This window comes from Sus scrofa, chromosome 7 (genome assembly GCF_000003025.6).
Source record: "Sus scrofa isolate TJ Tabasco breed Duroc chromosome 7, Sscrofa11.1, whole genome shotgun sequence".
Taxonomy (NCBI): Eukaryota; Metazoa; Chordata; class Mammalia; order Artiodactyla; family Suidae; genus Sus; species Sus scrofa.
The window spans coordinates 116,607,920-116,634,402 of NC_010449.5; the positions used below are offsets into that span (position 1 = coordinate 116,607,920).

At 47.5% G+C, this 26,483-nt stretch overlaps 1 long non-coding RNA gene across 1 annotated transcript; it reads left to right on the forward strand.

The window, feature by feature from the left end:
* LOC106507761 lies at window positions 1-26,483 on the forward strand. The gene is made up of 3 exons (XR_001304008.2): window positions 1-122; window positions 23,501-23,734; window positions 26,184-26,483. It is a non-coding gene; the product is annotated as an uncharacterized LOC106507761 (long non-coding RNA).

Consider the following 26,483-nt stretch of genomic DNA (forward strand, 5'->3'; position numbering starts at 1 on the left):
TTGCACTGCAGTTGGGAAAGTTATTTGTCGAGAAACTTTTTGCATCTTTCTTTTCCTCTTGCTGCGGGCTTCTGCCTACATAACTCTGCAAACTGCAATGCTGGTTTCCTGTAAAAGCCAAGGTAATTTTTATTCTCTCTTTTCCTTCAATGTCAAATCCCTCTAAGTATTTGTACGGCCACTTCCTCGTGTCTTTGATGCAAATGTACATTTTTATAACTATGTCTCCACCTACATTTATAGCCGTATGCATGTGCTCTGCCCCCACCTTTACTTAAGCGTTTCGAGAGGAGGTTGGAATCTGAAGCTACAAGTGAGAATTGTCTGATTAGCCAACTAAGACCTCAAAAATAATTCCCAGGAAGCAGGGCAAGTTCAAGGTGATGCTCCACAAAATCGAATTCCCAGACTCAGGACCAGGAGGTGAGAATCAAAGGGCTGGCTGTGAAACTAGGAGCTCATCCAGTCCCGCCTGCTCTGGATACAGCTATGGAAACCACATGAGCTTCGGCCTCAGCAGGGCTGGGTTTCAAATCCTGGTTCGGCCAGTTTCCTTGGACCAGCTTTTTAACCCCCTGGCTATGGTTTCCTAGGTCAATAGCAACCACAATGATGAGTACCCAATGAGTTCTGGGGAGGGTTAGGTCATAAAGCCCATTGCCGGACACAGGGTTGGCACTTTGTGGCCTGTGGTTGGACCCTGGAAAGATCAGGTGTGTGGGTGATGTTTGGAAATGCACAATGCTGCACTGATGAGTTTCTGTTTCCTGCCTGGGGCGTGTTCTCTTGCAGCGAGTCCCCTGGCCAGGCTCCAGGAAGGATGGGCTGAGAGTGTGGAGTCTTCTGGGCACTCACACACAATCACCATCATGATGGAACAGTTTTCCCAAGGGCTGATGTGACAGCGGGCAGACTTTGCAGATATATATATATATATATATTTTTTTTTTCTTCCCCTAATCTGATGGCTGGTCACTTTGCATGTCTGTGCTAGCCCTTGGTAAGTGGAGGAAAGAAAGTGGCATTTGGGTCAGTCAGTGTCTCCATATGCTAGAAACACTGTGGGTGGGAATAAGGGAAACCACACAGATTCCTCTGTTCCAGCTACACGTATTGACGGAGTTCCTACTAAGAGTTGAACACGGTTCCAGGTCCTGGGGACATAGCAATGAATGGGATGAAGATGCTGTCCTCATGGAACTTACAGTCTTTTATGGAAGGCTGAAGGAACAAATGCATAAGCAGTTCATAAAATGTTGAGGGGCTGGAGTTCCCACTGTGGCTCAGCAGGTTATGAACTCAACTAGTATCCATGAGGATGTGGGTATGGTCCCTGGCCTTGCTCAGTGGGGTAAGGATCCAGGGTTGCCATGAGCTGTGGTGTAGGTAGCAAATGTAGCTTGGATTTGGCATTGCTGTGGGTGTGGGCCAGCCGGCAGCTACAGCTCTGACTCGACCCCCAACCTAGGAACTTCGGTATGCCTCAGGTGTGTCCCTAAAAAGAAAACAATTTTTGGATAGCAATAAATGCTAGGAAGAAATATGAAGCAGGGCAAGAGGCTGGAGAGGAATGAGGGGATGGAGTGGTTTATTTTAGGTAGACTGGTTATTGGAAGTCTTCTCTGAAAGAATGGCATTTGAACAAAGACCGGAATAAGGATGTGAGCTATGGTGAGTATTTGGGGAACAAGTTTTCTGGCAGAAGGTAATAACCTTGAAATATTGTATTAGTCATCTAGTGCTACAATGAGGCTGCCTAACGAACATCCCCAGACTCAGTGGCTTAGTCAATTATCTATTCTGGATGATACCTCTGCAGATCAACTAGTAGCTGGCTGATCTAGGGTGGCCTCAGCTCAACTTGGCTCCAAGGCACCTATCTGTGTCTCTCATCTTCTTTAGAGCAGGCTAAAGGAGGACATGTTCTCAAATTGGAGGCAGGAGAGCAATAGGGCAAGTGGAAAGAGGTGAGTTCTCTTAGGGTTAAGGCTTGAAACTGGCACACTGTGGCTTCTACCCATATTCCATGACCAAAGTACATCACATGCATGGTCAAGGTTAACGTCAACAAGGCAGAGAAACACACTAAATCTTCTTTATCTCTAGTGGAAGCAACTGCAAAGTCACATGGCAAAGGGCATGGATAGAGAGAGGGTGAAGAATTGGGAACAGTAATGCCATTTACCACTAGTGGGAACTAGCTTTGTGAGTTTGAGTATCAGCCACCAGGTCAGTATGGCTAGAGTGAAGTGAATGAGGTGGAGAGAGGAAGAATTTGAGGTTGGTGACCTCGGTCTGGCCCATCATATACAGCCTTGATAAGACTTTGGAGTTCTGAGCATGATGGGAAGTCACTAGAGGCTGGTTTTCTTCTAATTTTTATCAAAGTATATCATATACTATGAAGTATACATATGTTAAGAATACACAGTAGTGGTAAGTTTTTTTTAAATAAAGTGAAAGGTGGATTTGCCTATTTTTAAACTTCATATAAATGGAAATATACATTACATATTTCTTTGTGCCTATCTTCTTTTGACCAACATGTCTATAAGATTTATCCACATCCATACATGTAGTAATTAAATCCTTCCCCTATAACCACATATTTCTCCATTATATAACTATACCTTAATTTATTTATCCATTCTATTGTTGCTAATCACTTGGGTAGCTTCCAGTTTGGAGCTATTAAAAATAATCCTGCCAGAGTTCCTGTCATGGCTCAGCAGTTAACGAACCCAACTAGTGTCCATGAGGATGCAGTTTCAATCCCTGGCCTCACCCAGTTGGTTAAGGATCCAGTGGTGTCATGAGCTGTGGTTGTAGGTCACAGCTGCAGCTTGGATCTGGCATTACTGTGGCTGTGGTGTAGGCCAGCAGCTACAGCTCCGATTTGACCCCTAGCCTGGGAACCTCCATATGCTGTGGGTGTGGCCCCATAAAGAAAAAAAAAATACTGCTAATAATATTTTTGTTCATTTTTGTGACACACATAAATAAGCATTTCTGTTAGGTATGTTCATATGTATATATGTATGATCAACTATAGTAGATACGGCCAAAACTCATTATTGGACATATGTATTACAAGTACATTCTTTTATTTTATGAATTGCCATTAGACTTCCAAAAATATCTTTCAGTGAATGGAAGTTCTTGATTTAATGTAATTCCAATTATCAATTTCCTTTATGGTTAGTGCTTTATATATTAATTTAAAGACCACTTTGCCTAAACAATTTAGATAAAATTTTGCCTGCACAAAGATCATAAAGTTATTCTATGTTTTCTTCTAGAAACTTTATTGTATTATTTTCAACTTTTAAAATATACTGAAAATATTTAATGAACTCACAAATCAATAAGAAAAAGACAAACAAACCTATTTTTAAAATGATTAACATTACTGTATAGGATCTTGACAAAAGAGGGCTTCCAAATGATCAGTGAACACATGAAAAGGTGTTTAACATCATTAATCATCAGGGAAATGTCAATTCAAACTATCTGAGATTCCACTACACATCCGTCAGAATGACTAAAATTAAAACAGAAAATACCAAGTGTTTATGAGGACTTGCAGCAAACTGTTGGTGGGAATGCATATTAAATGCAACCACTTTAGAAAACTTTTTGTCAGTTTCTACTAAGACTGAGCATACAATATATCCTATCAATAAGCACATAGGATGGCCCCAGGTTGAGAGTCAGCCCACAAAATGCTTGAGGATGTGAAAGACAGGAAAGAATAATAACCCATTTAAGATCAGAGGAGACTGAAAAGAAATGACAACAAAACGCAACATGAGGTTTCTCATGATCAGACCCTATCTTGATTTTGCTTCTTCTTTTAAAATCTTTATTTTTTTCTTGCTTTATTGCATTGGCCAGGACATCCACCTGAGAGTTTAAGCATGATATGATTTATTGTTTTGAAAGAGCACTCTGACTGCTGTGTGGAGAACAAACAGGGCCGTGTGTGACAGCAAGGGGGACAGTTAGGAAACTCTTGCAATAATCCAGCATGAGATGATAGTGACATGGACCAGGGCTGGAGCAGGCAGGAGACCAGTGGTCAGAGATATTTTAAAGACGTCGCCAATAGAATTTGCCAACGTGGGTATAAGGAGGAAGAAAAAACTAAAAGTGACTATGTATGTTCTTGGCTTGCACATTTGGATAAACAATGCTGTCACTGACCAAGATGAGCAAGGCTAGGGAGAGTTAACATGGTTAGAAGAGCAGTGGTAATCAAGAGTCAAAAGACTGGCCATTACATTTAGACTGGATGGGCAATGGGGTCTGCTGTATACAAAGGGAACTGTGTCCAATCTCTTGGAATAGAACATGAGAAAAATAATGCATATATATGTATAACTGGGTCACTTTGCTATATAGCAGAAATTGGCACAACACTGTAAACCAACTACACTTTAATTTTTTTAAAGTTTAAAAAGTGGGAAAAAAGTTAAAAAAAAAAAGTCCAAGCTTGAGACATCCAAGGCAAAGAGATGTCAAGTGGGCAGTTGGCTTTGTGAAGCTCAGAAGAAAGGACAGGGCTGGAGATAAATATTTTAGAGTCATCCTTGTAAAAAGCGATTTAATGCCTTGAGAATGGACAAGGTCACTAAGGGAGTGGTTATAAGAAGAGGAGAGGAAAAGAGCGGAGGGAAGAAAGGAGAGGGAAGGGGAAGAGGGGGGAGGAGAGGAAGGGAGGGGAGGAAGAGAAGGGAGAGGACCAGAGGAGGACAGACTCTGGAATGAGAGGTCAGTTTAGTAGGAGGAAAACCAGGGAAGTGTGATGTCCCAGAAGGTGAAGGGAGAAAGCGTTTGGAGGAGGAGGAAATCATGATCAAACTTATTCAACACTGCCAGGAAGGTGGGGGTGAAAATCAACCCTTGGATTTGGCAGACTGGGATCTGAGTGAGCCTGGGTACATGAATGTGCTTAATCATAAGGATTCATAAGCAGCTACTAGTACTCCACAGGGAGTGGGTCCTTCTTTCCTCTCGAATCCTGAAACTAGAGATTGTAGTGAAAAGTAAAGGAACAACCATCACCACTTAAAGCACCAACGAATAGCCTCAGAACCCCCAGACTTGCCAGTGTCAGGGCACTGGGATGCTCCACTTGAAGACCTGAAGAGAACCACACTCTTGCTCCCACATCTGGTCTATATTTCTAGGTAAATGAGTAGTGAAATCTAGAAGCAATTTTATGCAGAGAAAATCCCCAAGCTTTATTTTAGCTACCAAGTCCTCACTCGAATGCTCAGTAGGGGTGGTAACTTAGGGCGAAATTCACTGAGGACAATTTCACTTCTCTTAGCACACTGACTGATGGACGGATGGGTTGGGTTTTGATTCCCTGATGTATCCTATATTCCATATTGTAGATATATCCTGTATCCTATATTAGTGCTCTATGGTCACTCATCACTCATTCATTCGACAGTCCTTGCTTAGTACAGGCCCCCTAGAGCTATGTAAATGCAGTAGCCACGATTCAAAATCCTGTGTGTGAGTGTGCGTGTGTGCGTGCGCACGCGCGCATGTACACATGGGGGCCATGAAAACAGGTGAAGGCACACAGTGGTGGGATTAGTGCAGGATGGAAGCAGATAAGATGCATCACAATGAGATGGGTGCTGAGAATGCCCTGGTAGCTCTGCAGGTTAAGGACCCAGCCTTGTCACTGCCATAGCTTGGTTCCACAGCTGTGGTGTGGGTTCCATCCCTGGCCTGGGGAACTTCCACATGCCATGGGTGAAGTCAAAAACAAAAACCAAAGAAAAAGACAAAGAATGAGAGGGGCCACTTCCTCTGGGGAGGTTAAACAGGCTGCCATGTGGCCATGGGTGGACAAGGGCTTGGAGGAAGAGATTAATCCTTTGGACACAGAGTGGGAAGGGAGGGATGGGGGAGGTACATCAGCATAGGAACAGGCAAGAAACTGCGAGGCATTTGGAAATCTCAGACCATAGATGGAGAGAAGCCTTGTAAGAACGAGAGTTCCTGATAATAACAATACTGGCTACCACTTACTCACTTAGTCAAACAACAACACTTATTGGTGACTGCTGTGTGCTAAGCGCTTTTGAATGGAGCGAACACTGTACCCCGCAGTGTTTAGGCGGAACTATTTGATTCTCTGTTTTTATCAAGGGCCTGAAATAATGGTTCCAGTGAAGAGACTCCTACGTTCTAGAGTGGCTTTCAGACCACCCAGGAGGAACTTGCCAAGGAGCTGGCCCACCACTGCTGACTTCCTGAGCTCTGGATGCTCCTCCGCCCCCAGAACATACAGGAACACTCCGGCGGGGAGGAGTTCTCCAGGGAGGTGGTCCCTGGGCACCGAGCCCCCTCCCACCTCCGCACTCCGGCCCCTCCCACCTCCGCACTCCTGGTCCCTCCTCCAATCAGAGAGGCGTAGGTGGTGCTTTTCTCTCATCTGACATCCGTTGGGCGGGGCTTTAAGGAGCGCTCAGAGAGCCGGGCGCGCGTGTTCTAGACACAGAGGTCTGGTGTGTGACTCGCCCTTACAAAATCTCAAGGGTTTTGAGAGCCGGCTTGAAGTGGCTTTGGCAGCAGAAGAGAGGACAGTAGAACTGCACTTGGGTTGATTATGGGACAAAGGATGCAGAGGTGTTTTCCGGAGACCACAATGCCCTCAGCCCTCACCAAGGGAGGGAGAGGCTTTAACTTTGAATACAGTTAAAAGTTTTGGGGTTTTTGTGTGTGTGCCTTTTAGGGCCCCACCCAGGGCATATGGAGGTTCCCAGGCTAGGGGTAAAATCAGAGCTACAGCTGCTGGCCTACACCACAGCCACAGCAATGTCAGATCCTTAACCCACTGAACGAGGCCAGGGATCGAACCCACATCCTCATGGTTCCTAGTCTGGTTCCCACTGAGCCACGATGGGAACTCCTCCAGTTAATTTTGATTATTATACTGAAGAATCTTGATATTTACCAAAATAAGACCAGGAGATCACTGAGACCATAAGACTGTTCTCAGGAGTGAGCAGATAAGCCGAGAGGACTGGCCAAGATTTCATCCAGTGGTAGCAACGAGTCCCCCACGAACAGGTTGGAAGGAGGCTGTAGAAGGTGTGATGGGGTCGCTTAGTCATTTCACCTATGACCTTGGGACGGCACAGTTACAGGCCTTTCATGTCCAATGAGGCAGGACCTACTGTTATTTTATAGATGAGGAGGCCGAGGTGCCAGGGTCTTGAGAAGATAGATTGGAGGTTTGGGGGTGGGTGGGGCTTGTGGCAGCTCCAGGATTTCAATATAAGACAGACAGCCGGGTCTCTAGGCAACAGGAAGAGATGAGACACTTGTACTGGAGCTGCTCCCATGATAAGCAGGCCATTTTCCTCCTGGATTGATGTCTATGCAGAGTAGCTTGGGAGGGAGGAGGCCTGTAGCCACTGGGGGTAGAGAAAATGAAAGCCCCCACAAAGCCGGCTCTGGGCTCCCACTGGGTGAAACCCAGGGCAGAGCACCGTCCTGGGGTGGGTCTGGCTACTCTGACCTTACACTTGGGATGGGCGGGGGGGTGCTAGGAGGAATTCAGGAGATGACAAAGCTGGGAAATTTACCTTGGAGTGGGGTTGGAGAGAAGAGAGATTGCAGGAAGATGCCCAGATTTCTCCTTCGGAAAAGAAACAAGTTGCATGCAGGTGCAGAGAAAATGAGAAAACATCAAATCTCAGAGGAAAAAAAAAAAAAAAAAAAAGAAGAAGTGAAATTCAGGAGGCATCTAGCAACAGGAGCCCCTGGGAAACAGGGGGCGGGGGTCAGGAACTGGAGAGACAGTGGGAAAACCTCGGCTCAGAGCTTCTACTCAGCACTCCCGCTTCTCATCAGCACCATCCCCCCCTCAAGGAACAAGGTGCCTTCCAGCTCCTTCTTGGTCTCGCTGCATCCTCCTGAGAAACACCGCTCTTGCCCTAGGTCATCCTTTAGATGTTTACACAGGTTTGAAGAGGAAACGAAAGGCCCATCCCTAGAAGCTCACCACCCCAAGGGCTGCTGGTTGCTCCTTTACAGCAGAAGGGGGAACCCCGCCCCTCCATCACGCCTGCTTGGCTGGGACTCCAGGAAATGACCTATAGATTCCAAGAGATAGCCCTCATTTGTTTAACATTTTACTGGCCCCACCTGGCTCCAGGGATATTTACAAGTATCCTTTATTTGGCCCAAAGCCCCAGCTAAGCCTCCGGCGTGTGCCACAGTCCTGCACATCAGGTGCCCAGACTGGGGGACAAAGACTGGGGCAGGTCTGGAGTCCCAGAGGTGCCCATTCCTGTGGGTCCTTGGACAAGTGTCTACTTCCCTCTGGCAAGCAGTTTTCGTTCTGTGAAGTGGGCATGCAGTTCTCACCCCGGGGTCTTAGGAGGTGGTTGTGAAGATGGGCGGAAGGGCTTTCCTCGTGGGGAGGAGCACGTGGGGTAAAGACGTGGACATTATTCCAAATGGAGGAGTCCCTTCCTCGTAAGAGTTGATGGTGGCTCTCAGGTTTGTGGCTGGGTCCTGCACCAGATGTGGGTGTGGGACCAGAGCACAGGAGGGAGGTGTTCTTGGGACCCTCCTGGCTAGCTGTCCTGGTCCCCAGGGGCCAGGGGAGAGATGTGGCTGGGTCAGCATGAGCCATGCTCAGGGCTGATCTGACCGTGTCCCTCTGTGTGGTGCTAAGACCTTCAGCATCCTCCATCCCTCCTCCACCCTGGGGCAGGTGACACACGGGGAATGATCAGACACTTGCAGCTGCTAAGTAGCCGAGCTGAGATTTCCATTCCACACCCTTTTGGGTCCCGGCTCCTTCCTCTACCCTCACTTTTCCAGCATCAACAGCACTCACACCCCCCGCCCCTGATGTCAGGGATACCACCTCAGCAAGTAGACCCATGATGCTAGCAATCCAGAAGCATCTTGTTCGAGAATCAGCTTCTACTGGTATTTATATCAGACAACTGACAGTTCCTTTAAAACCTAAACCACCTTATAAGTCTTTTGGGTTAAAAAGCTTTCTAAATCCTATCACACGCACCTCTACTGCCTCAGTGGAATACAGACAATCCTCGAGTTTATAATAAACTTCACTTCCACTGCAGATACTGCATTGAAATAACATCAATTGAATTTGATCTCCTCATAGACACGATATCATAATGATGGGCTATGTACCTCACCAAGGATCCAAGGCTCACTTTTAATAAGAATGAACAGGAGTTCCCATTGTGGCTCAGCAGGTAAGAACCTGACATAGTGTCCTCAAAGATGCAGGTTTGATCCCTGGTCTCCCTCAGTGGGTTAAGGATCTGGCGTTCCTGCAAGCTGCCGTGTAGGTCGAAGCTGCAGCTCCAATTGGACCCCTGGTCAGGAACTTCCATATGCCACAGGTGCAGCAGTTGAAAGAAGAATGAGGAGTTCCCATCATGGCACAGTGGAAATGAATCCAACTAGGGAGCATGAGGTTGTGGGTTCAATCCCTGGCCTCGCTCAGTGGGTTAAGGATCCGGTGTTGCCATGAGTATGGTGTAGGTTGCAGATGCAGCTCGGATCCTGCGTTGCTGTGGCTCTGGCGTAGGCTGGCAGCTGCAGCTCTGATTTGACCCCTAGCCTGGGAACCTCTATATGCTGCGAATGCAGCTCTAAAAACCAAAAAAAAAAAAAAAAAAAAAAAAAAAAAAAAAGAAGAAGAATGAATAAATACTCATATTCAGTTAACTACTAATTAATGTAATTAGCTGTGGTATCTCCAATAGCTAGCATAGTGCCTAACAGTAGATGCTGAATTGCTGAATTAGTAAGGAAGTAAATTTATACTGGATGACAGCTATAAAATCAAACATGGTAATCAATAATGACATTAATCTACTATATCCCTCAGAGAGGGGCTGGGGGCCAGGGACCCCAGAGACAAAAGATGTGCAGAGTCTGGAGAAGTTATCTGAAGCCTGTTAGCCAGAGAGAAAGGGAGCTATGTGTGAGAGCAGAATCAAGTAATTTCAGATTTGCTATTTCTTATTGATCAGTTCTAATAGGTTGCACTTTTTGAGCAATTATTCATTTCATCTAAGTTGTCAAATTTATCGGCATAAAGTTATTCATGATTATCCATTTAACATTTTTGTTTGTTTTTTTGTTTTGTCTTTTTAGGGTGGCACCTGCGGCATATAGAGGTTCCCAGGCTAGGGGTCCAGTCAGAGCTGTAGCCACCGGCCTACGCCACAGCCACAGCATTGCAGGATCTGAGCCGCGAGTCTCCAAGCTACACCACAGCCCACGGCAACACCAGATCCTTAACCCACTGAGCGAGGCCAGGGATCAAACCCCCAACCTCATGGTTCCTAGTTGGATTCATTTCCACTGCATCACGACGGGAACTCCCATCTGTAACATCTATAACAATGCTCTCTTTTCATTCTCGATAGTGATAAATCGTGGGTTTTTTTCCTCTCTTTTCTCTATCGATTGAGCTAGGGATTTATACGTTTCATTATTTTTTCAAAGAAACAACTTTTGGCTTCCAGCCCACACCAGGGCCACAGCAGTGCAGGATCCAATCTGCATCTGCGACTCACACCAGGGCTCACGGCAACGCCGGATCCTTAACCCACTGAGTAAGGTCAGGGATCAACCCTGAGTCCTCCTGGATGCTAGTCAGATTCATTAACTGCTGAGCCACGACAGGAACTCCAAAGAAACAACTTTTGACTTTGCGGATTTTTAGTATTTATTTGCTGTCTATTTCATTGGTTTTGACTCGTATTTAGAATTAAATTCCTGTTAGCTAAAACTTAATTTGCTCTTTTGCCCCCTAGATTGTGAACCGCAAAACATAGGTCAATGATTTTTAAAACTTTATTTTTTTTATAATGTAAGCATTTAAAGATGTGCATTTTCCCATAAGAAGTGTTTTTGTTGCCATGGCTGTGGTGTAAGCCAGTGGCTGCAGCTCCAATTAGACCCCTAACCTTGGGAACCTCCATATGCCCCAGGTATAGCCCAAAAAAAAAGACAAGAAAGAGGTCTTTATTTCCTTGTCTTTTTGCTTTTTAAGGGCACGCCCACAGCCTATGGAAGTTCCCAGGCTAGGGGTTGAATCAGAACTATAGCTGCTGACCTACACCACAGCCACAGCAATGCCAGCTCCTCAACCCACTGAGTGAGGCCAGAGATCGAATCCTCGTCCTCATGGATCCTAGTCGATCGTTAACCACTGAGCCACCAAGGGAACTCCCTAGTTCCTTGTATTTTTGAATAAAGTTTTTACTGGGTATAGAATTCTAGGTTGGCAGTTATTCTTTTCCTGCACTTTTAAAGCTGTAATCCCATTGTTTTCCATCCTCTTGTTTCTACTGAGAAAGTATCTGTCACTCCTGTTGCTATTTCCCTGGGCTGGATGTATCCTTTTTTATTCTACATGCTGTTAAGATGTTCTCTTCATCTTCGGTTTTAGACGTTTGACCATGATGTGGATTTCTGCGTGTTCTTCCTGCTTGAGGTTTGTTGAGCTTTTTTGGATCGCCTGTTTGTTGCACATTTGGAAAGAAAAAAATGTGGCCGTTATCTCTTCTAGCAATTTTTTTTTTCTGTCCCCTTATCTCTCTCCTCTTATGAGACTCTATTTGAACATATGTTCACCTGCTGGATCTGTCCACTGATCATTGGCGCTCTTGTCATTGCTTATCCAATGTTAGTTTCTCAGTTTGGATGATTTCTATTGTTTCTTTAATAGAAACAATATGTTTTCTTTAAGTTCACCAGTCATTTCTTTGTCTGTGTCCATCCCATTTTAAGTTCGTTCAATAAATTTTTACTAATGTATAATGGACATACAGTCAATTACACATATTTAAATTGTAAACGTTGATGAAGATTTGACATATGTAACACCATAAAAAAATCACCACAATTAAGATAATGGATTTACCTATTACCACCAAAACTCTTTGTGCTTCTTTGAAATCTATCGCCTAGTCTCACTCTTCATCCCCAGGCAGCTACTGATCTGCTTTTGGTCACTATAGATGAGTTCAAATTTTTTAGAATTTTGTATATTGGAATTGTGCAGCATGCATTTTTTTTTCCCTTCTGGATTTTTCCTTAGAGCGTAACTATTTTGCACTTCATCTATCCTATCACAGGTGTTCACATTCATTCCTTTTTATTGCTGAGTAGTATTCTGCTATAATCCACCTTTCTCTTGTGTGGAGAACAGCTGTCAGTGTAAGGTACCTCTAGATAATAAATTAGGATGTTTCTAGGTATTAATACATACTGATCCAATTTACTTTTTGAAGCCATCAAAGATTCTATGCAATACTGCAAACAATCATCCCTGTGTGTCCACCTTGTATTGTACACTGAAGATGAGTGTCTGAGAGAGTACCAAATAAAAGAAGTAGCAGGGTCGTTGTTCCCACCATGGTCCAGGGACTAAGAATCCAACTGCAGCAACTCAGGTAGCTGCAGAGGTGCAGGGTTGATCCCTGGCCCTGTGCAAGGGTTTAAAGATCTAGTGTTGCCACAGATGTAGTGCAGGTCATAGCTGTGGCTTGGATTCAGTCCCTGGTCTGGGAAGTTCCATATATGCACCTGTGGGACTAGAATAGGGTAGAATAGAACAGAATAGAAAAAACCAAACAAAATAAAATAGATCTGACAGGCTTTACGGGCAGCTTTGGGGCTGTTTGTGGATGATTTACCTGCACTAGGTGAGGTGTGGCCTTCAGCAGACCAAGCATCATCCAGCTGCCTCCTCCAGCTGGTTGATTCAGCAAAAGAAACATCAGACTTCCCAGTTTCCAGCCTCCCAGCTGACTCTTCCTCACATCTGTCTCCTTCACTGCCCTTCCCCCTGGAAACTAAACTGAAAATCAAGCAGGGCTAAGGAGTTGTTGCTCCTGGAGTGTTTTCAGGAATTACTACAGACTCTGTTCAAAGTACATAATGTTCTTAAACCGATAGGATAAAAGGATTAAAATCCTATATATCCTATTTTTTTGTGTGTGTTTTTAGGGCCGCACCCATGGCATTGGAAATTCCCAGACTAGGAGTCGAATCAGAGCTGTAGCTTCCAGCCCTCCCAGCCTACGCCAAAGCCACAGCAACACAGGATCCAAGCCGCATCTGCGACCTACACCAAAGCTCACAGTAACGCTGGATTCTTAACCCACTGAGCAAGGCCAGGGATCACACCTGCATCCTCATGGATGCTAGTTAGATTTGTTTCTGCTGAGCCATGACGGGAAATCCCAAATCCTTTGCATTCTTGAATCCAGGCTTGGGAACTCTCTTGAGAAGAGAAGAGGCTGGCTGGGTGGAAAAGAGTTCAAACGTTCTAATACCTGGCAGATGTCTTCAAAGGCTGGCACACTGCCCATTCACATCTAGGGGTTCACTCATTTATTTCTTCATTCATTCATTCACGGACATTTATTCATTCAATTTTTGCTTCACTCACTAAACAAGTATTTCTCGCTCACCTATTATGTGCCAGACATCGAGCCACTCACTGGGGTTGCTAAGGTGAATGGGATGACCCAGTTTTGCCTGCCCGGTACCCACTCATCTTTCTTTTGTTTAGGAAATAGACCCATCCAAAGATATAGCCTTGGCGTGGCTGTCCTTCTGAGACCCAAGAGTTTTCCCCAGGAATTTGCATAGTGAGCAGAGCGACGTGACAATGACAAAGGGTTGTTGTTCATTTATGACCCTGGCACCTTAAAAGACTCTCTATATGTCCCTGCCCCCCAGAGTGTCCTCACTCCCTTCTGAATCCAGCCTTAGATTTTCACTGGGATTCTTCAAGCTCTCCCGAATTCTCCTGATCAGCTCTGTTTTGGTACAAGGAAGCCAGCATTCATTTCGATTGTTAGCAACCCCAGAACCCTCACATCTTGCCTGCCCTCCAGGATCTCAGTCTAATGAGAGAGACAAGTAAACAAATTACTTGGATTCAGGATACTCCAATGGTGATCCCACTGGGGGCTCTGGGAGAGGGGCCCTGATTAATTTCTTATCTTTGGTTCTCTTTAGCCAAAGAGCCCTGAAAGCCAGCTCTGGGTGTTCCAGTTATCCATTGCTATGTATAAAATACCATCCTCAGCTTTGCAGATGAAAATATTGATGCATGATTTGGTGATCTGACTGGGCTCAGCTGGTTGGTTCTTCTTAGGGCCTTTCATGCTGTTTGCATATCCACATTTGGCTGGGGTTGGAATTATCTACAGACCTTACCTCGCAGATGTCCAAAATGGCTTTCACAGCATGATGATAGGCTGGTGGTCAGCTGGGAGAGCAGCGAGGGGACCCCAAAACGGGTTCCTCCTGCGGGGACTTCTTCCAGCCTGGTGGCTGGGTCTTGACACAGATCATTGCCAGATCAATCCAAGAGACCCCAGTGGATACTGCATGGCTTCTTATGACCTAGATCCCAGCCACATTCCACTGATTGAGCAAGTCGGTAAGGCCAGGCTAGAATCAAGGAGAGGGGAAGTAGACTCCACATCCTGATGGAAAAGTGGAAAAGGTGCACTACATAAGAGCATGTTGAGGAGTTCCCGTCGTGGCGCAGTGGTTAATGAATCCAACTAGGAACCATGAGGTTGCGGGTTCGGTCCCTGGCCTTGCTCAGTGGGTTAAGGATCCGGCGCTGCCGTGAGCTGTGGTGTAGGTTACAGACGTGGCTCAGATCCCGTGTTGCTGTGGCTCTGGCGTAGGCCAGTGGCTATAGCTCCGATTCGACCCCTAACCTGGGAACATCCATATGCCGCGGGAGCGGCCCAAAGAAAGAGCAAAAAAAAAAAAAAAAAAAAAAAAAAAAAGACCAGAAAAAAAAAAAAAAAGTAAGAGCATGTGGAATGGGAGATACTGTTGTGACCATCTTCGGAAAACAAGATCTATCTCACAGGGTGGCCCCCTAGAACATTCCCTGGGAAACAACACACCCCAAATACCTAACAGGTGCTTGCTGTTTGATCTTCAGTCTCTCCCAGATGTCAGATGGGACTCATCACTTTGGAAATACCAGTCCTTGGAATCTCGGGCAACATCGCGAAGCTTGGGAACCGTGCCAGGCCAAACTTGAAAGTCCTAGATCCAAGTTCTTCTTATAGGGCACACTCTCAATCCTGCTGTGAGGAAGGCAAGTGAGGAAACAAGCTCAGATCAATTACGTTTCCTTTTCCAGTCACTTGCTGGGAGATTTGAACCCAGCTCTGTGAGCCTCCATGTCTGAATGGCTTCCCTAGGAGATGCTTTTGTGTTGCTATGGAAACTGAAAGGGTTAAGACTTGGGGTTAAGACTCACCAGATATTGGCTTAGGGTGGGTGCTCCCTAAACACTGGTTGAATGAAAGAAGGATGGGTGAATTCATGGATGACATAATGAGCCATCTGGCATTCTGTTCAGGATACTTTCTGGACCTTTGAAAATTCAATTACCTGTCTTATTATTCTTATATTATGTGGTTTCTTGCAGTTCAGGGAGGTGAAGTGCAGGTTTGCTTGAGACTGAGATTGCCAGGACTGGGAGTGGGCCTCTGCTTTCTGTTCCTCTAGCCCCTGGTCACGGCAGTGATGGTACCACCTCCCTCTGTCTGTTTCTTTCTCCCAGCATCCTCCACCTGCTTTTCTCCATGGAACACACCGAGTCCCTCCAGGTACCAGGGCTACCCCTGCACTGAGTGTGGATGTGGCCACCACGTCTTGAACTGTGCCATCTGTCTGTTTAGGCTACTATGACGGCTTGAGGCAGACGTCATGCCTATTCTGCCCTTATGTATCCGCAGTGCCTTGAACGGTGTCTGACCCACAGGACAGTGGCCAGTAAGTGTTTATTCGATGGATAAACAAATACAGGGATGTTCCGAGTGAATGGCTCTGGAGTGCGCACAAGCGCTGTTCCAGTTCAGTGAAAAATGAACATTTGGCCTCAGCTGGGGGCTCATTCCGCTTTGGGCTCCAGGGTCATTTCAGTTCAAGGCTCCGGTAAGGAATGTGGGGTTTTGCCTGAGCCCGGGCAGGGCTGCTCTCTAAGGTCTGAGAGCAGCCAGCCAGCAGTGGGTGCCTCAATTAGGGGTGGAAAGGGGCCTTTCTTTGTGGAAGTCCCCACGGCCCAGGGCCTGGGACCAATCCATGGGGTCACGAGGCTGCGGCGGAGGCCGTGGTGGAGGCCGTGGTAGAGGCTGCGGCAGAGCCAGCCTGCACTTTGCACACACTGCCCGCCCCAGGCGTGACCTTGATCTCGGACCCTCAGTGACTGCGTCTGACCTGGGACAATACACAATGCGGCTGGCACTGCCACAAGCGCCTCATTGAGCTGGCTCCGAGCATCCTGGAGGCGGGTGGAGAGGGTTGTTCAGTGAGGATTCTTTGTTGAGGAGAAAACGCCGTGGCCGCCCACATAAATATGCAAAGCCTCCCGAACCCTGGCCGTGGAAAGAAACCCACCCCGTCACCCCAGAACCAGAACCAGAATTGCCTACCAAGGAGAAGGAGGGCTGGAAAGAGGGGACAGATGCGGGCCAGGCCTCTGCCGGGGGCAGGACCATGCTGTGCGATCTGATTCCATGAGCCCGATCTGCAGTGCAGTGGCCTTGGCATCAGTTTTCAGTGGGGGACTTGAGGCTCAGCGAGGCCACAGTGCTTGACCAAGGCCACATGAGGGTGGCTGATCCTCAGAAGGACCAGAAAGTCCCCAAACAACAGGAGTGCAGTGATTATGACCCTCGGAGCAATGATGATGAAGATTCTGGAAGGATCCTTGGGTTTGTTCTGGAAAACGAGGTTGCTGTGTTTCGAATGGGAGGTGGGGCAGGTGATGGAAAGAATGCAGGCTTTGGATCCCAACAGTCCTAGGCTCAAATCCTGGCCATGTTTGCTCTGGCTGTGTGACCCTGGGCAGTTGTCTAACCTCTCTGTGCTTGGTTTCTAATAGTACCTACCTCACAAGCTGCTTGTGAAGATTAAATGAGGTAATACATGCCCAGCCCATATACAGGGCAAGCATGTGGGTGCCTGGTCATGGTTTTGTCATTGCTATTGCCCGGGTCACATGGGGACCCTTGGAACTGTGGCATATGTGGGCCTCAATGTAGCTGGGTCGGCATCTCCCCCTCTGGACTTGAGTGTCCCCATTGGTAAAATGTTAGGTGGAAAACGGCATGGAGTTTCCTCAGAAAACTAAATATAGAACTAGCACATGATTCAGCAATCTCACTCCTGGGCATCCAGACAAAACTTTCATTCAAAAAGACGCATGCACCCCTATGTTCACTGCAGCACTCTTCACAATAGCCAAGACATGGAAACAACCTAAATGTCCATTAACAGATGAATGGATGAAGACGATGTGATATATATACACAACGGAATACTACTCAGCCGTGAAAAATAACAAAGTAATGCCATTTGCAGCAACATGGATGGAGAGACTCTCATACTAAGGGAAGTAAGTCAGAAAGAGAAAGATGAATACTACATAATATCACATATATCTGGAATCTAATATATGACACAAATGAAACTTTCCACAGAAAAGAAACTCGTGGACTTGGAGAACAGACTTCTGGTTGCCAAGGGCGGGGGAGGGAGTGGAAGGGACTGGGAGTCTGGGGAACAGATGCATTGGTCGGTAGATAAGCCATGAGTTCCTGCTGTATAGCACAGGGAACTATATCTAGTCACTTGAGATGGAACATGGTGGAGGATAACGTGAGAAAAAGAATGTATATATGATATATGACTGCAATGAAGTCCTGCTGTATAGCACAGGGAACTCTATTCAATCACTTGTGATAGAATATGGTAGGAGATAATGTAAGAAAAAGAATGTGTATTTATACATATACGTATAACTGGGTCACTTTGCTGTATGGCAGAAAGTGACAAACATCATAAATCAACTATAATTTTAAAAATTAAAAAAAAAAAATAGGAGTTCCCATCGTGGCGCAGTGGTTAACAAATCTGACTAGGAACCATGAGGTTTCGGATTTGATCCCTGCCCTTGCTCAGTGTTGCCGTGAGCTGTGGTGCCTCGGATCCTGCGTTGCTGTGGCTCTGGCGTAGGCTGTTGGCTACAGCTCCGATTCAACCCCTAGCCTAGGAACCTCCATATGCCACAGGAGTGGCCCAAGAAATGGCAAAAAGACCAAAAAAAAAAAAAATGTTAGGAGACAGAAGAGCTGGACTAGAATGGGCTTCTCCCCCTCAGCATGAAGGGCATTTTAGTTCAAGTACAAAGGCCAGGACATTCTCTGTGGCGGGGGCTGTCCTGTGCTTTGCAGGAATTTGTAGGCATCTTGTAGGAGGTCCATGCACTAGATGCCGTGGGCACCCCTGGCTCCTGCCATTTGTGACCAGCAAGAATGTTCCAGACAGGGCCAGATATTCCTCAAAGCAGAAGGTGCTCTGTCCTTTACCTGTCCGAGCAGGTGGGGACAAGACGGCATCTACCTGTGCCCAGCGCCCTGCCGGGGACTGCAGGTGGCAGGGTCACAGAGATATCATCTTCAGATGGGAAACTATGCAATACACATTCACACAAGGAACAAATTCTTCAGGCCTTCCCCAAGTGGCTTTTCCAGTCCAGATCCTAAGGGGTCCCAGGGTCCCAGGTAAGGCATCACCCCTCCAGGAAGCTGCTGGGATGCTCCAGGCTAAGTTCCAGCCCCACCTCCAGGCTTCTAGACACCATCCCCCCGGTCTCCCAAAAACCCTTGGAGATGATTTTTGCAGAAGGAGGTTTGAAGCTCAGTCAGAGATGGGCATGACTTGCCCAAGATTGTGCTGCCACTGAGAACCAGGTCTCTCTCAACCGGGGCCCAGAATCCAAATGACTCATTTGGGGGCGCTGTTGAAGGCATACTGGCCACCCTAGCCAGTCAAGGAAAGCCTGGACCCCAGGAGAGAGGCAAGCAGGCTGGAAGGACAGGATGGGAGTCCAGACCTGGGACAGAGAGAACCCCAGTTCTGCTGCTCATTGACCATGTAGCCTCTGAGCCTTGCCTTTTGTATCTGCAAAATGGGCCTAATTAGACCTTATCCAGAAGCTTCCTGTGGAGTTTGGATGAGGTAACACAGTTAAAGTACCTGCATACAGTAGGTGCTCAGCACACAGCGGTTGTAATGATGATTACTGCTGGCATCCCTGAGGACACAGGGGGAGTTGTCACAGGGCTGCCTGGCCTGGGCGGGCAGCGAGCACCAGCTCCCGGAGTCTGCTGTAGGGCTGGAGACAGGCCTGCACTCCTGGGCAGTGCCTGGGGCAAGGCGCACACTACTGGCAGGTGTTTGAACTCTGCCAGTGTGGAGGCCTCCGTGCCCCCTACTGGACAGTCTGCAGAGTTGGAGGTGGCACCCTGCCACCTTGGCACAGCTGGTGCCCCTGAAGGAGTGACCCGGGCCAGGCTGGCACCTCCACCAGCCACTAGACAGATCCTTCTGGATAAGGAGTGGCTCACAAAGGTCTTCCTGAGCTGGCCCCTTGCCCGGGTGAATCCTTTTGTGTCGGCCAGAGGAGAGACATCCTGCCAAGGACTGCCTTTCTTGGTTCCCCTCCGTTCAAAATGCTAACATCTCTTCTCTCGAGAACAAAATAGAGAGAAACTGGCACCCATTAGCTGAGCTATCGTTTGAAACACGCCCATGACTTTCTGACTATGTAGCAGACATTACTGAGTCCAAGCTGGTCATGTGACAGGCCAGTAAATGGAGAGACAGATTTCTGGGGCAAGGAAAATCCACTTTATTCAGAAAGCCAGCAGACCAAAAAGAGGGTGGACTCCTGTCTCAAAGTGCCGTCTTGGCCTTCCCATCACGGCTCAGCAGTAACAAACCCAACAAGCATGGTAGAAGACGCAGGGTCGATCCCTGGCCTTGCGCAGTGGGTTAAGGATCTGGTGTTGCCGTGAGCTGTGGTGTAGGTCACAGATGCGACTCAGATCCCACGTTGCTGTGTAGGCTGGCAGCTGTAGCTCCAGTGAGCTGCTGAGTTGAAAGGGGCCAGGAGAGAAGACGAGGGATCCAGTGGTTTTGGCTTCCAGTGTCCTCGTTCCAAGCGCATCCCTTCTGTGTCCCCATGGATATTAGATTCGTTTCCACTGAGCCACGATGGGAGCTCCCCTCTCTGCTTTCTCGATGACAGGATGGGTTTTGGTCACATCAGCCCGTGGTTCCCAGGAGGTCCCGTCACTGCCCTGAGCTGGGGGAAGTCGGACTAGCCAGGCTCCGAGTCCCTCCAAGTCCCAAGACTGATGCTGTCCTCTCTGCACTCAGGGAAGGAATGTGGCTGCCCAGAACCCCCAGCCTGGCACCTCACCTGCCCCACCCTTCCCATCTCCTTTCCTCATCCCCCCCCCGCCGCAGGATTCTCGCCACAGGTACAGGAGACCTGGTGTGTCAAGCCCCTGCCTCGCCGTCCATGCTCCATAAAAGCTCATTCTTTTCCTTCCCTCCTTGTCCCCTCCCTCGCTCCTCTATCCTCTGGTCCATCCTCTTAGCTCTAAGTTTGCCTCAACAACATAAACGAGAAACAGCTCCCCTCCCCCACCCCATCCCCGTGCTTATCAGTCTTTAGGCAAATTATTTTTCAAATTGTAGTAAATATTGGAGTTCCCCTTGTGGCTCAGCGGTAGCGAGCCCTGCTAATATCCATGAGGATGTGGGTTCAATCCCTGGCCTCGCTCCGTGGGTTAAGGATCCAGCATTGCCGTGAGCTGTGGTGCAGGTCACAGATGCAGCTTGGATCCTGTGTTGCTGTGGCTCTGGCGTAGGCTGACAGCTACAGCTCTGATTGAACCCCTAGCCTGGGAACCTCCACATGCTGCAGGTGCGGCCATTTAAAAAATAATTTTAAAAAAGTAAATATTACTTGCAGCTGTCTTACCCTTCGTCTAAATAGTTTTTTAAAAATCCCACTAAATGTTGGAATTTCCCCCCAGGAATGAAAAACCGTAATTCATTCAACCAAAAGCAGTGTTTCAAATGGGGTGGGAGGCATTTATTGCTGTCCCAATTGGAGGGAGGCCACTGGCATCCGGTGAGGCCATGGGTGCGGTTATACAGCCTGCTGTGCCCAAGACCGCCTCCCAACAACAAAGAGCCATCTGGTCTCAAATGCCTGCAGTGCGGAAGCTGAGAAACCCTGGTCTAAATTAGTAGCCAGGAGCGACTTAGCCGGTCAGTGCTCTGGATCGCCCCCACTTCTGGGAGAAGCCGGGAGAGAAAATTTGCATCTGCCACAACCAGAAACAGGATGCCTGGGCGAGCGTCCCTCCTTGGTCCCTTTTCTGGACCCTGTGTGTAGCAGTTGGGCTTCGTCTCGGAGGCCGGCCACGTACGCTGCTTCTCTGCCCCCCTGCTGTGTGCCGCTGGCGGGATGCTCAACATCCCGGGTCCGAAGTAGCACCACATCTGTCAGTGGTTCCCACAATGTGGGCTGATCCTGGAAGCCTGGAGGTGATGTTAATGGCACAGGAATTGTCTGTCGCTGCAAATACACCAGACCGCAACATGAAATAGCTTTTCTCTAGAGTTCTTTGATGGTGCAGCGGTTAAGCATTCGGTGTTGTCGCCACGGTGGCTCAGGTCACTGCGGAGGCAGGTGTGAGTTCCACCCCTGGCCCGGGCACTTCTGCATGCTGCAGCGAAACAAAGCAAAACAAAACGTTTCCCTTTTGAGGCCACTTTCAAAGCTCTGGGTAAGACAAGGACGGTCTCTGCTTGGTGCTGCTCTGTTCCGAATTCTTCCTTGACCTTTGCTTCTCTCCCTCTGGGTGAAGATCCCGAGCAAACAGGCCCCAAGTCCAGAGCCATCGTCAGGCGAGGCCTCATCCGGCTGAAAGACAATAAGCTGCTTTGTTGTGGCTGAAGTCTTTTCACAGCAGTAAAGGTTCCTGTGAAGATGAGTTTTAGTTAACTCACCAAGTCGACTTAAAGGAAAGTCTTTAGTTCACAGTGGCACACGGAGGGTCCAGGGAGGGGGCAGGTGTGGTGTGATGCTCGTCCTACAGCCGGAGGCTCAGCTGCCTCATGGGCAAAGGGGCAGGGTGATCTGTCCCCTTTGGGGTGATGAGATGGGATGAAAATCTGGCAGCGCGGGGCAGGTGAAAGCCCCGGTCCCTCGTCACCACACACCTGTGACGACCTCTGTGCAGCTTGTCCCCTGTCTTGAGGAGGAGGGCCACGCTGTGTGCTGACCCCCTCGCCCGGACTGGGATATGGAAGGCCACCAGCCTCACCTTTGTCCTCCCCTCCCGCATCGTATCTCATTTAATCTCCTAATAGACCTGAACTGAATGTCTCATTGACTTAAGCTTTATAAAGAGGGCTGTGCGGTTTAGGGAGAGGCCGTCTCAGGTTGAAGGTTGCATAACTGGTGAATAATACAGTCAGGATTCAGACCCAGTTCTCTTTGCGTTCAAAGCCTGTGCTTTTCCCATCACACCACCCACAGGGCGGGCTGCCCTCGATTCTGACCACCTGGGATCCTAGCGGGCAGACAGTGGGCAGAAAGTCAGGTCAAGGGACTGTACTGCCCCTGGACCTCTGTACGCGCACGTGGAGTGGGGCAGCCGCTGCGGACTCCTGCCTACACTCCCCTCGGACGTTTCCTGCTAAGTTCAGCAGGCATGTTGCTGCTCTAGGCGCTTGTGTCCTGGAAGAAACCATGGTTTGGGAACACTGGCTTCACATCCCAGCTTTCCACTTTCTTGTGGAAGAATCTTTATCTCTTTTTTTTCTTTTTATGGCTGCACCTGCAGCATATGGAAGTTCCCGGGCTAGAGGTGGAATCAGAGCTGCAGCCACCAGCCTACAGCACAGCTCACGGCAACACTGGATCTTTAACCCATTGAGCGAGGCCGGGGATAGAACCCGCGTTCTCATGGGTACTAGTTGAGCGTGTAACTCACTGAGCCACAGTAGGGACTCCCCTGAATGTTCTCTTTGAATCCAGCTTCCTCGTCTGGAAAACAGGCACGAGTAACCGTCTCATACAGGCGATGTGAGATTTACCAAAGACCATACAACAGCCGATCCTCAATAAGTAGTAGTTTGTTATTGATGATAAAATAAAATGCAAGTGCACATAAGGATAAAATGCAAACGACCGTATCTAACAGCATTTGCACCACAGCCAGAGCCATGTCAGCTTAATCAACTGCGTGGGACGTTGTGGGCCGGACTTTTTCTTCAGGGTAGTTAGAAGCAGAAATAGTAGATGTGATTCGGATTAGCATCTGTTTTATTGGTACCGTCACCTAAGAAACAAAATGTGTGTGCGCGTGTGTGTTATTTTGTTTGTCTTTCAACCTTACTACTTTCTAGAATCCCACTGCACGTGATCCATTTTGATTTCCAACGGCTACAAAGCAGCCGTCCGCTTTATTTCCTTTTCCAGCCGGTGTGGAAGGAGTTTGCTGGTTTCTTCTGCAAAATAATATAATCGCTCTTTTTCCTTTCTCTTCTGCTGAAGGGATCGCCCGTATGAGGCTGCCTGCATTTTCTCTTCCAAGTCACCGTCCTCCATGGTGCCTCAGGTTTTTGGTCCAGTAAAATGGGCCTGATCATTCTGGCTGCTTTCCACACATCTCTGTGGGATGGAATGGTGAGCACGTGACTGCCCTGACCCTGTCATTCATCCAATACTTCCTTCGTCTTACACACGCTCTTAGGTGCCTCTTCCGTTCGGGGCGCTGAAGCTCCAAAGGTGAGTCGGAGGGTGTTGTGTCTTTGTGTAGTTTAAGTTGGGAGGGCCAGACACAGGGGAGCGTGGAATTGCAGCCCTGTGCGATATCATGATGGTCCATTAGGTAGAAGGTGGTGAGAAAACTTTCTCACTGGAGGTGAGAAAACTAGTCACTTAGAAGTCAGGCTGAACAGGGATGGAGAATAAGGCATCAGATATGGGTCTTAAAATTCAAGTAGATGTCAGAGTTCCTGCTGTGGCTCAGCAGGTTAAGGACCCGACATAGGGTCCATGAGGATGTGGGTTCGATCCCCGGCCTTGCTCATTGGGTTAAGGATCAGGCTTTGCCGTGTGTCATAGTTCACAGATACAGCTCAGCTCTAGCACTGCCGTGGCTGTGGTGTAGGCTGGCAGCTGCAGCTCTGGGAACTTCCATATGCCGCAGGTGTGTGGCCATAGGGGGTAAAAAAATTCAAGCAAGCGTGTGTGTGTGTGTGTGTGTGTGTGTGTGTGCGCGCGCGCGCGTAATTTGGGAACAAGAAAGAAATTAGGAGGGGATGGAGCTAGAGGTGAGTAATGGAATGGATTAGAATAGAATAGGCTATTTTAGGTGTGACTCTGTGTGTGTGTTGCTTCCTGTTATAAAATATTCTTACTGGAGTTCCCGTCATGGCTCAGTGGTTAACGAATCTGACTAGGAACCATGAGGTTGCAGGTGCGATCCCTGGCCTTAAGGATCCGGTGTGGCCGTGAGCTGTGGTGTAGGTTGCAGACGCGGCTCGGATCCCAAGTAGCTGTGGCTCTGGCATAGGCTGGTGGCTACAGCTCCGATTAGATCCCTAGCCTGGGAACCTCCATATGCCACAAGAGCGGCCCAGGAAATGGCAAAAATACAAAAAAATACAAAAAAAAAATTCTTACTTAGGTACATAAGTTTTAAGTAAAATGAAAACTCTACCATCTGGATGGAAGTCTGGAGGCACTCCATCAGCAGGATGCTGGTAAATTTGTAACAACTGGCTTTGTAAGAAAAAGAGTATTCCTACATTTTTACTTACACAAGTATTTTACATTTTACTGATACAAAGGATGCATAGCACACAATTTACACATAAGAAAATATATAATACTCTTTATCGTAAATTCCATGCAGCCAGTGGATTCCCATGGAATATTTTTGTTCGTGTTGGCTGAACTTTTGTATCTGTAACCAACCTACAGTTGCCTTTCGGTCCTGATGGACCAAACAGATCGTAAATAAGGGTTTGGTTGCTATCCGGTTCAGCAAAGAAGGGGCTCACATCATCAATGGCAGAGTTCCGACAGGAATGTTGGTTGATAGTTTCATTTACCTTAATTAGTGAGACAGAAACGAAACAATGACGATGCATCAGAACTCTCCGCATTCGTCGGTGGTGTAAGCCTGCTGCGAACGTGGACGATGCGTTTTCCGATTCCAGGACACCTTCTCAATTTTTCTCTGTTGTTCGCAATGTCACTGCTAGCTACCAGTGAAACACGCTTTTAAATTTAATCCTGTTAGGATTAAAATTGTGGAAGGTTTTTAAATGGGGAAAGAGATGACTGGACATTCTTTTTTCTTTTTCTTTCTTTAGGGCGGCACCTGCGGCACATGGAGGTTCCCACGCTGGGGGTTGATCTGGAGCTGCAGCTGTCAGCCTGTGCCACAGCCACAACCACATCTGCAACCTATGCCCCAGCTTGTGGCACCATGCAATCCTTAACCCGCTGAGTGAGGCCAGGGATCACACCTCCATCGTCACAGACACTGTGTGGAGTTCTTAACCCGCTGAGCCAAAGCGGGAACTCCTGCATATGCTTTTAATGGAATTCTGTACCATTCAGGATTGTCTCATCACGCAGAGGTGTGTGCCTTTGTGTGTCTTTGTCTTTTACAAGTCAGCGGATATGTTAACGTGTAGAAAAAGGGTAGTAATGCAAATGTTTTAGGTCCATGGCTATGGAAATAAATTTTATCATGTAGAAAATATGAGTCACTATCAGGCAAATCTTCATTTGAACCAGTAATTGTACCTACTGCTTCTTCACTAATTGATGCATTAGGTAAAATCTTTGACTTGTTTTTTATTTTATTTTGCTTTTTTTTTTAGGGCCACACCTGTGGCATATGGAAGTTCCCAGGCTAGGGGTTATATTGGCGCTGTAGCTGCTGGCCCTCACCGCAGCCACAGCAATGCCAGATCGGAGCCGTATCTGCGACCTGCACCACAGCTCACCACGACGCTGGATCCTTAACCCACTGAACGAGGCCAGGGAATCAAACCTGTGTCCTCGTGGATGCTAGTCGGATTCTTTTCCGCTGAGCCACAACGGGAACTCCCGGCTTGTTTTTATTTTGTATCTGGATGAGAGTCATGAGTCTAACTTTTTGGGAAAATCGTCATGGAACAATCTTTATTCTTAACCTTCTCTCCGTCCCTCTCTTTAGTCTAGCTCATCAACAAAGCAATAATTTCCACCCTCGTTGTTAGCACTTGCTGACGGCCATGGTGTGAACGCTCCCACAGGGATGCTGTCCAGTTACGAATAGGAGCGACTTTATTGAATTGGAAGTTGGAAGATATGTGAGGAGCACGCCTGTTATAATAACCTCACCATACAGAGACAATAAACTAAGCAAGCCCAAGAGCATTGCAAAATATGTGACGTAATCAGAAAATGATATTTTGAGTGTTTGTCACCAACCTTGTAATGTAATTATAAGCCTATAAACTTAATTTTTATTGCA